The sequence below is a fragment of the Bos grunniens genome, chromosome 19 (genome assembly GCF_055505025.1).
Source record: "Bos grunniens cultivar Pamir isolate PY7600 chromosome 19, Bosgru_T2T1.0, whole genome shotgun sequence".
Taxonomy (NCBI): Eukaryota; Metazoa; Chordata; class Mammalia; order Artiodactyla; family Bovidae; genus Bos; species Bos grunniens.
The window spans coordinates 23565282-23575649 of NC_141183.1; positions in this window are offsets into that span (position 1 = coordinate 23565282).

Genomic DNA, 10368 nt, shown 5'->3' on the forward strand with positions numbered 1-10368 from the left:
AGGAGGAAGGCGGGGGGGAGGGGGTAATCCCAAGAAATACCGCGAGAATCTTCAGTAATCTCGCGGTATTTCGTGCTTCCCTTTCACCTCTCGCCGCTGCTAGCTCAAACAACGCGAGAGCAGGTCTCCAGCAGAGGAGCATTCCGCCAGATTCTCGCGATAAGAATCGGGCTCGCCATTTGAGCAAAACTTTATTAAAACGAACCAGGGAGAATTTTTTAATTTGAAACTTTATTGATAACTCATTGAACAAATACATATTCCGCTTCGGCGCAAACTAATTTTCGTGTGTGTGTGTGTGTGTGTGTGTACCCTGCAAAACACGATTTGCCTGTGTGTGTGTGTGTGTGTGTGTGTGTACCCTGCAAAACACGATTTGCCTCATCCCTGTTTTAAAGATAAGGAAACCAGACTCAGATGCTCTCACTGCTAGGACCCCCGGTTCTATCAGTGGTGGGGGAACTAGGATCCCACAAGCCATGCATCTAGGCCAAAGAAAAAGGAAGACCTAAGAACTTTTTAATCATCTGTGCAAGTAAAATTAATACTGTCAAGAAAAAAGAAAGGAAATAAAGAGAGTATAGAATTTAGTACTTGAACGCAGGTGTGGTGACTTACTCATTGCTGCAAAAGGGCCTGGATGTGAAGGTCTCCACCAGTGTCTAACATGATGGCAGATGGCAGGAAATTTCATGAGTCAATTAGACAAAGTGACTGGTCAGCCTTATTAAACATTGGCATGAGTTCAGCAAAATTACTCTGATATTTTTTTTTTACTCTTTTAAATGAGATCAAGTATTTGACCTAGGATGCACCCACAACAAAATGGAAACGTGGAGATGGCAGAAGTAATTGTGATGATGTGTCAAATAAAACCTTGAAGAATAAAATTCATCATCCAAATTAATCCACCATCATATCAGCAGTAGAAACTTTATTTTTGAGTGATGGAGCTGAATTTTATTATTTTTTTTGGTCAAGTAAATCCTTTGTTTTTAATGATTTTTATTTGGAGGATAATTGCCTTACAGAATTGTGTTGGTTTCTGCCATACATCAATATGAGTCAGCCATAGGCATACATAGTCTCCTCCATCTTGAACCTCCCTCTCACCTTCCAACCTGTGCCACCGCTTATCATTCCAGCAGTAGAAACTTTATTTTTTTGAAATTAATTTTTATTACAGTATAGTTGGTTTACAATGTTATGTTAGTTTCTGCTGTACAGCAAAGTGAATAAGTTATACGTTTATATATGTGTGTGTGTGTGTGTGTTAGTTGCTCAGTCATGTCTGACTCTTTGCGACCCCGTAACTGTAGCCTGCCAGGCTCCCCTGTCCATGGGGATTCTCCAGGCAAGAATAATGGAGTGGATTGCCATTCCCTTCTCCAGAGGATCTTTCTGAACCAGGGATCGAACCCTGGTCTCCTGCACTGCGGGCAGATTCTTTACCGTTTGAGCTACTGGGAAGTCCACGTTTACATATATGTACTTTTTTAGATTTCCTTTCCACTTAGGCTACCAGCCACCACTGATCACTCAATAGGGTTCCCTGTGCTATATGGTCAGAGAAGGCAACGGCAACCCACTCCAGTACTCTTGCCTGGCAAATCCCATGGACGGAGGAGCCTGGTAGGCTGCAGTCCATGGGGTCGCTAGGAGTCAGACATGACTGAGCGACTTCACTTTCACTTTTCACTGTCATGCATTGGAGAAGGAAATGGCAACCCACTCCAGTGTTCTTGCTTGGAGAATTCCACGGACAGAGTAGCCTGGTAGGCTACAGTTCACAAGGTGGCAAAGAGTCGGACATGACTTAGCAACTAAACCACTACCACCACAGTGTATATATTGTTGTTCAGTCACTCAGTCGTGTCTGACTCTTTTCGACTCTGTGGACTGCGGCATGCCAAGCTTCCCTGTCCATCATCTCACAGAGCTTGCTCAAACTCATGTCCATCAAGTCAGTGATGCCATCAAACCATTTCATCCTGTCGTCCCCTTCTCCTCCTACCTTCAATCTTTCCCAGCATCAGGGTCTTTTCCAATTAGTCTGCTCTTCACATCAGGTGGCCAAAGTATCAAAGCTTCAGCTTCATCATCTGTCCTTCCAATGAATATTCAGGATTGATTTCCTTTAGGATTGACTGGTTTCATCTGCTTGTAGTCCGAGGGACTCTCAAGAGTCTTCTCCAACACCACAGCTCAAAAGCATCGATTCTTTGGCACTCAGCCTTCTTCATGATCCAGCTCTCACATCCATACATGACTACTGGAAAAGCCATAGCTTTAACTATACGGACCTTTGTTGGCAAACTGATGTCTCTGCTTCTTAATACGCTGTCTAGGTTGGTCATAACTTTTCTTCCAAGGAGCAAGTGTCTTTTTAATTTCATGGCTGCAGTCACCATCTGCAGTGATTTTGGAGCCCAAGAAAATAAAGTCTGTCACTGTTTCCATTGTTTCCCCATCTATTTGCCATGAAGTGATGGGACCAGACGCAATAATCTTAGTTTTTTGAATGTTGAGTTTTAAGCAAGCTTTTTCATTCTCCTTTCACCTTCATCAAGAGGCTCTTTACTTCCTCTTTGCTTTCTGTCATAAGGGTGGTGTCATCTGCATATCTGAGGTTACTGATATCTTTTGGCAATCTTGATTCCAGCCTGGGATTCATCCAGCCCAGCTTTTCACATGATGTACTCTGCGTAGAAGTTAAATAAGCAGGGTTACAATATACAGTCTTGATGTACTCCTTTCCCAATTTGGAACCAGTCTGTTGTTCCATGTTCGGTTCTAATTGTTGCTTCTTGACCTGCATACTGGTTTCTCAGGAGCAGGTAAGTTGGTCTGGCATTCCCATCTCTTTCAGAATTTTCCACAATTTGTTTTGATCCACACAGTCAAAGGCTTTAGCATAGTCGATGAAGCAGATGTTTTTCTGGAATTCTCTTGCTTTTTCCTGTGATCCATCAGATGTTGGCAAGTTGATCTCTGGTTCCTCTGCCTTTTCTAAATCCAACTGGAACATCTGGAAGTTCTCGGTGCACATATTGCTGAAGCCTAACTTGAACACTAACTTGCTAGTGTGTGAAATGAGTGCAGTTCTGTGGTAGTTTGAACATTCTTTGGCATTGCCTTTGTTTGGGATGAAAACTGACATTTTCCAGTCCTGTGGCCACTGCTGAATTTTCCAAACTTGTTGGCATATTGACTGCAGCACATTCACAGCATCATCTTTTAGGATTTGAAATAGCTCAGCTGAAATTCCATCACTTCTACTAGCTTGGTTCATAGTGATGCTTCCTAGCCCCACTTGACTTCACACTCCAGGATGTCTGGCTCTAGGTGAGTGACCACACCTTCGTGGTTATCTGGGTCATGAAGATCTTTTTTGTATCGTTCTTCTGTATATTCTTGCCACTTCCTCTTGATATCTTCTGCTTCTGTTAGGTCCATACCATTTCTGTCTTTTATTGTACCCATCTTTGCATGAAATGTTCCCTTGGTATCTCTAATTTTCTTGAAAAGATCTCTGTCTTTCCCATTCTATTGTTTTCCTCTATTTCTTTGAATTGATCACTTAGGAAGGCTTTCTTTTCTCTCCTTGCTATTCTTTGGAACTCTGCATTCAAATGGGTATATCTTTATTTTTTTCCTTGCCTTTCACTTCTCTTCTTTTCTCATATATTTGTAAGGCTTCATCAGACAACCATTTTGCCTTTTTGCATTTCTTCTTCTTGGAAGTGGTTTTGATCAACACCTCCTGTACAATATTACAAACCTCTCTCCATAGTTCTTCAGGCATTCTGTCTATCAGAATATTGATCCCAATCTCCCAGTCTGTCTCACACACCCTTTCCCCCTTGGTAATCGTAAGTCTGTTCTCTACATCTGTGACTCTATTTCTGTTTTGCCAATAAATTCATCTGTACCAATTTTCTTGAATCCACATATAAACAATGTTATACAATATTTGCTTTTCTCTTTCTGACTATTTCACTCTGTATGACAATCTCTAGGTCCATCCATGGTTCTGCAAATGGCATTATTTCATTCCTTTTTATGTCTGAGTAATATTTTATTGTATATGTACCACATCTTAGTCCATTCCTCTGTGAAAGGATGTTAAGTTGCTTCCATTTTATTTTAAATTAATTTTATTGGTATGTAGTTGCTTTACAGAAACTTCCTAAAATATTTTATTTATTTATGTATTTGGCTGCCTCGGGTCTTAGTTGCGGCACTTGGGGTCTTCATTGCATCATGCAGGATCTTTTGTGGAGGTGGTCAGACTCTCTAGTTGCACCACAATGGCCTTAGTTTCTCTATGGCATGTGGGATTTTAGTTCCCAGACAAGGGTCAAACCCTTGCCCCCTGCATTGTAAGGTGGGTTCTTAACCACTGGAACACCAAGGAAATCCCAAATCCTTTCTTAATTATCTATTTCCTGTTGAAGCAGACTAGAAACCCCTAATGAATGAATAATAAATGAAGCCTGTTACTGAGTTTTTATAATACCTTCTATTTCTACAGCACTTTTCAATTTTCCACAGAAGTCTTTTAAACCTGTCAATAAATATCAATTAAACAAATAAATAACCTGATGAGGTGACCAGGATGAGTATTATTATATGCAATTCCTATAGGCTGAAATTGAGACTCAGAAGGAGTTGGAGCACATTTACACTAGTAGTAAATGACAGGAGAAGGGACAGCTCTTTCTGTAATCTGTAATCTTTCTGGAAAAACCATAGCTTTGACTATACGGACCTTTGTCGGCAAACTGATGTCTTTGCTCTTTATACACTGTCTAGGTTTGTAACTCAGATTTGAAAACTCAGCAATGGCCACAGGACTGGAAAAGATCAGTTTTTGTTCCATTTCCAAAGAAGGGCAATGCCAAAGAATGTTCAAACTACCATACAATTGCACTCATTTCACATGCTAGCAAGGTCGTGATCAAAATCCTCCAAGCTAGGCTTTAATAGTGTGTGAACCAAGATCTTCCAGATGCATAAGCTGGATTCAGAAAAGGCAGAGGAACCAGAGATCAACTTGCCAACATCTGATGGATCACAGGAAAAAGCAAGAGAATTCCAGAAAAACATCTGCTTCATTGACCATGCTAAAACCTTTGACTGTGTGGATCACAACAAACTGTGGAAAATTCTGAAAGAGATGGGAATACCAGACCAACTTACCTGCCTCCTGAGAAATCTGTGGTGGTGGTGGTGTAGTTGCTCAGTTGTGTCCGACTCTTTGTGACCCCATGGACTATAGCCTGCCAGGCTCCTCTGTCCATGGGATTTTTCAGACAAGAATACTGGAGTGGGTTGCCATTTCCTTCTCCAGGGAGAAATCTGTATGTAGGTCAAGAAGTAACAATTAGAACCGAACATGGAACAACAGACTGGTTCCAAATCGGGAGAGGAATACGTCAAGGCTGTATATTGTCACCCTGCTTATTTAACTTCTATGCAGAGTACATCATGTGAAAAGCTGGGCTGGATGAATCCCAAGCTGGAATCAAGATTTCCAAAAGAAATATCAATAACCTCAGATATGCAGATGATACCACCCTTATAGCAGAAAGCGAAGAAGAACTAAAGAGCCTCTTGATGAAGGTGAAAGAGGAGAATGAAAAAGTTGGCTTAAAACTCAACATTAAAAAACTAAGATCATGGCATCCAGTCCCATCGCTTCATGGCAAATAGATGGGGAAACAATGGAAACAGTGACAGACTATTTTCTTGGGCTCCAAAATCACTGCAGATGGTGACTGCAGCCATGAAATTAAAAAGACACTTACTCCTTGGAAGAAAAGCTATGACAACTTAGTATATTACAAAACAGAGATATTACTTTGCCAACGAAGGTCTGTATAGTCAAAGCTATAATTTTTCCAGTAGTCATGTATGGATGTGAGAGCTGGACCATAAAGAAGGCTGAGCACCAAAGAATTGATGGTTTTGAACTGTGGTTTTGGAGAAGACTCTTGAGAGTTCCTTGGACTACAAGGAGATCAAATCAGTCAATCCTAAAGGAAATCAACCCTGAATATTCATTGGGAGGACTGATGATGAAGCTGAAGCTCCAATACTTTCGCTACCTGCTGCGAAGAGCCAGCTCATTGGAAAAGACCCTGATGCTGGGAAAGATTGAAGGCAGGAGGAGAAGGGGATGACAGAGGGATTAGATGGTTGGATGGCATCACCAATTGGCATCATCAATGGACATGAATTTGAGCAAGCTCACGAAGATATTGAAGGACTGGGAAGCCTGGCATCCTGCACTTGATGGGGTCACCAAATGTCAGACATGACTGAGCTACTGAACAAGAAAAGTTTGTCATAGCTTTTCTTCCAAGGAGCAAGTGTCTTTTAATTTCATAGCTGTTGTCACCATCCACAGTGATTTTGGAGCCCAAGAAAATAAAATGGCATCATTCCAAATCACACACACACACACACACACACACACACACACCACATCTTGTTATCCATTCATCTGTCAATGGACATTTGGGTTGTTTCCATATTTTGGCTACTGTGAATAGTGCTGCTATGTCCAGATACATGTCCAGGAGTGGGATTGCTGGATCATATGGCAACTCTAGTTTTTTGAGGAGCCTCCTTATTGTCTTCTACAGTGGCTGCACCAATTTACTTTCCCACCAACAGAGTAGGAGGATTCCTTTTTCTTCACATCTCTACAGGATTTGTTATTTGTCGCCTTTTTAATGATGCCCATTTTGACCAGTGTGAGGTGGCACCTCATTGTAGGTGGGTTTTTTAAGATTTATGTATTTATTTATTATTTATCTTATTATTTGACTGCGGTGGGTCTTTGTTGTTGCATGTGGGCTTTCTTTAGTTGTGGTGAGTGGGGACTATTGTTTTAGTGTGAGGACTTCTCATTGCAGCGGCTCTCTTGCTACAGAGCACAGGCTCTGTGCAGTCTGCATGTGGGTTTCAGTCATTGTGGCTCTTGGGCTCTAGAGAGCAGGCTCAGTAGTTGTGGTGCATGGGCTCAGTTGCTCCACAGCATGTGGGATCTTCCTGGACCAAGGATTGAACTAGTGTACCTTTGCACTGCAAGGTGGATTCTTAACTGCTGAACCATCAGGTTTAGTCAAATGGCTTTGACTACAAATCAAAACCATTGTAATTTTGACTTGCACATTTCTTTAATAATTAGCCATGTTGAACGTATCTTTCTGTGCCTGCCTGTTGGCCATCTGTGTGTTTTCTTTGGAGAAATGTCTCTTTAGTCTTCTGCCCATTTTTACTTGGGTTGTCTTTTTGTTATTGAGTTGTATGAGCCATTTATATATTTTAGAAATTAAGCCCTTCTCAGTCTCCTCATTCTCAAATGCTCTCCTCCCAGTCTATAGGTTGTCTTTTTATTTTATGGTTTTCTTTGTTGTACAGAAGTTTGCAAGTTTGATTAGGTCCCCTTTAAAAAAAATTTTTGTTTTTATTTCTATTGCCTTGGGAGACCGACCTAAGAAAACATTGGTACAATTTATGTCAGAGAATGTTTTGCCTATGTTCTATTCTAGGAGTTTTATGGTGTTAGACCTTTAAGCCTTTAAGCCATTTTGACTCTCTAGATTTTTAAATACAAAACATACTAAAAACTGCTGGTATTGGTCCAACAAATGGTGAGGACCGTGCCTTTGTAGTATAAGGATTGCTTCACTCTACAGGAAAACTTTGAACTCAGAAATTCCAGGGCTGCATGATTTGTTTGTTTCATGATCTCCCAGGGCAGGGAGTCAGGGTAACTCTGGGAAGCCCAAGTGGCCAGTCAGGTGATGACTGTAGTTTCCCTGTAAGTCCCCCAAAGCAAGTCAGAAAGCTTCTCTTTAGGCTCTACACAAGAGGAAATATTTAACTAAAGTTATAGTAATTTCCCCTCATCCCAAGTCCAATTTGTTAGTTTAGCTTTTGGTTTTAAGAGCCTTTGAAGTCTCCCTCAAAGCTTACTCATTTAAAATCTGTCCATGGTCCTCTTCTTGGTGTGTGTACACCTTGAATTACTTTTCTTATTTAATGACATGTCTGTCCTATATCGGAGACGGCAGTGGCACCCCACTCCAGTACTCTTGCCTGGAAAATTCATGGATGGAGGAGCCTGGTAGGCTGCAGTCCACGGGGTCGCTAAGAGTCGGACACGACTGAGTGACTTCAGTTTCACTTTTCTCTTTCATGCATTGGAGAAGGAAATGGCAACCCACTCCAGGGTTCTTGCCTGGAGAATCCCAGGGATGGCGGAGCCTGGTGGGCTGCTATCTATGGGGTTGCACAGAGTCGGACACGACTGAAGCAACTTAGCAGCAGCAGCTGTCCTATATTTTGACTTTTTGTTTTATAAAAATTGATGTCTTTTTAAAAAAATCTGTGTTTTTTTTTTTTTTTTTTGACTGTATCAGGTCTTAGTTGCAGCATGGGTGATCTTTGTTGCAGTGCTCAGGCTGAGCTGCCCTGCGGCATGTGAGATCTTAGTTCCCTCACCCACTGGGGGATCAAACCCATGTCTCCTGCCTTGATGGGCAAATTCTTAATCACTGGGCCACCAGGGATCTTTACTTTTAGAATACAAATTTTTGACAATGTCATTTCATCTGCATTTTCAAATGAGAAATAGTAACTTCTCATTCTATTTTGTGACTAAAATTTGGTAAAGTTTATTCTGTTTTCAAGTTTTATATGGTTTAACAATTCCTAGCTACTCTAGTACAGTATTTATTGTTCATTTGTATAAAGAGCTTGCATGAGAAACTGTAGCTGTGTATTCAACAGTCATGCTTTGGACATGAGTAAATTAACAAAATATTTTTGAGTGCCTACAGTTTCAGTGACTGTTCATATTTTCAGAACTCTAAATCAGGTGAACCCATCAAGGGCTAGGGCTGTGTTGTCAAGTGTATATTACCAGCTTCTAATACACAGGTGTTAGGACTCCACAGATGCTTGTTGAAACAGCATTTTAGTTTATTTTTTGGCTGCACTGGGCAGTTTGTGGGATCTTAGTTCCTGAACCAGGGATTAAACCTGGGCCCTTGGCAGTGAAAGCATGGACTCTTAACCACTGGCCCACCAGGGAATTCCCACAGCATTTTAAATATAAACTATCTTTGGAAATTCGCAGTTGGATAAATTCTCTCTGTACTTCTTCAATGTTAATATTGCTAGATTTATATTCTATAATATTTGGAACATACTTTTGTACTAAAAAATGTAATCGTTTAAAATTAAAATTTAACTGAGTGTTCTGTTTTTAAAAAATCTGACAACCCTATCAATTTGTCTCTACATATGCACTGAGTCTCTGACATGTGTCAGGAACTAGGCTAGGCAGTATCACTAGACTAGACAGTAGTGAAAGAAATAGACCCGGTGCAGCCGCCCTCCTAGATTTGATAGTTTAGCAGGGAAGACAGACATTGAATACATCATCATGTACTTAATCAAGTACTGAAATAGTAAAACAGAGGACCTTATGAAGTCAGGGTTTAGAGAAAGTTTGCATCTCTAGTCCTGATCAAGAGACATTTACTTTGAGAACTATATAAGAGGGCCTCAGTGAGATGTGGGGGAATGGAGAAGGGGAAAGCCTTCCTGCAGTTAAAAAGGCCTGTTCAAGGACCTTGGGAAAGGAAGGAGTGAAGCAATTGTCTGCAGGTGGAAGGTCAGTGTGGTTGGGATTTGGCAAGGGGAAAAGGGCTAGATTTAGACAGGAATTTTAGCACCAGTAAAAGATTTGCCTACTAAGCCCAGGTACAATGCTAGGTAGTGGGGATTACAAAATGAGGGGCAATTACTGCCTCAAGAAACTCTCTGTGTAGTGACTGAAAGGAATGAGGGTAAGAGGAATAGACAAGAAGTAAATTTTATTTCTACTTTCAAGGAGCATGGTTACGCATATCTTTGTCAAAATAAGCCTGTGACAAATAAAGATTTGTTCTTATCTGTCTGTTCATCTGAACTGTAGTTACCAGCAGGAATTGTTTTGGAGGATGTTTGCATATCATTTTTGAAATATGGGGAAAAGTCTGAGACTAAAGAGCCAGTGGAAATCCACTGCTAAATATCCTTACAGCAAATTAGGTAAAATCCGACTTTTCAGCAGTATTTGAAAAAAAAAAAAAGAGTAACCTTCACTATTTTAAGAACTTCCACCCAGTGCTAGTAGAATTGTATTTTAGCCTGGCTCTTGTTCCAATGGGCAGGAACTACTAACTTCTCGGCATTAATCCAGATTTCTCTTCGTGAAAAGTTACTGATACAAGAGACAGGACCACACATTCTTTGTGATTTGTAGTGTAGAGCGTGAGCGAACCTGCTTGCTTTTACTGACTACAA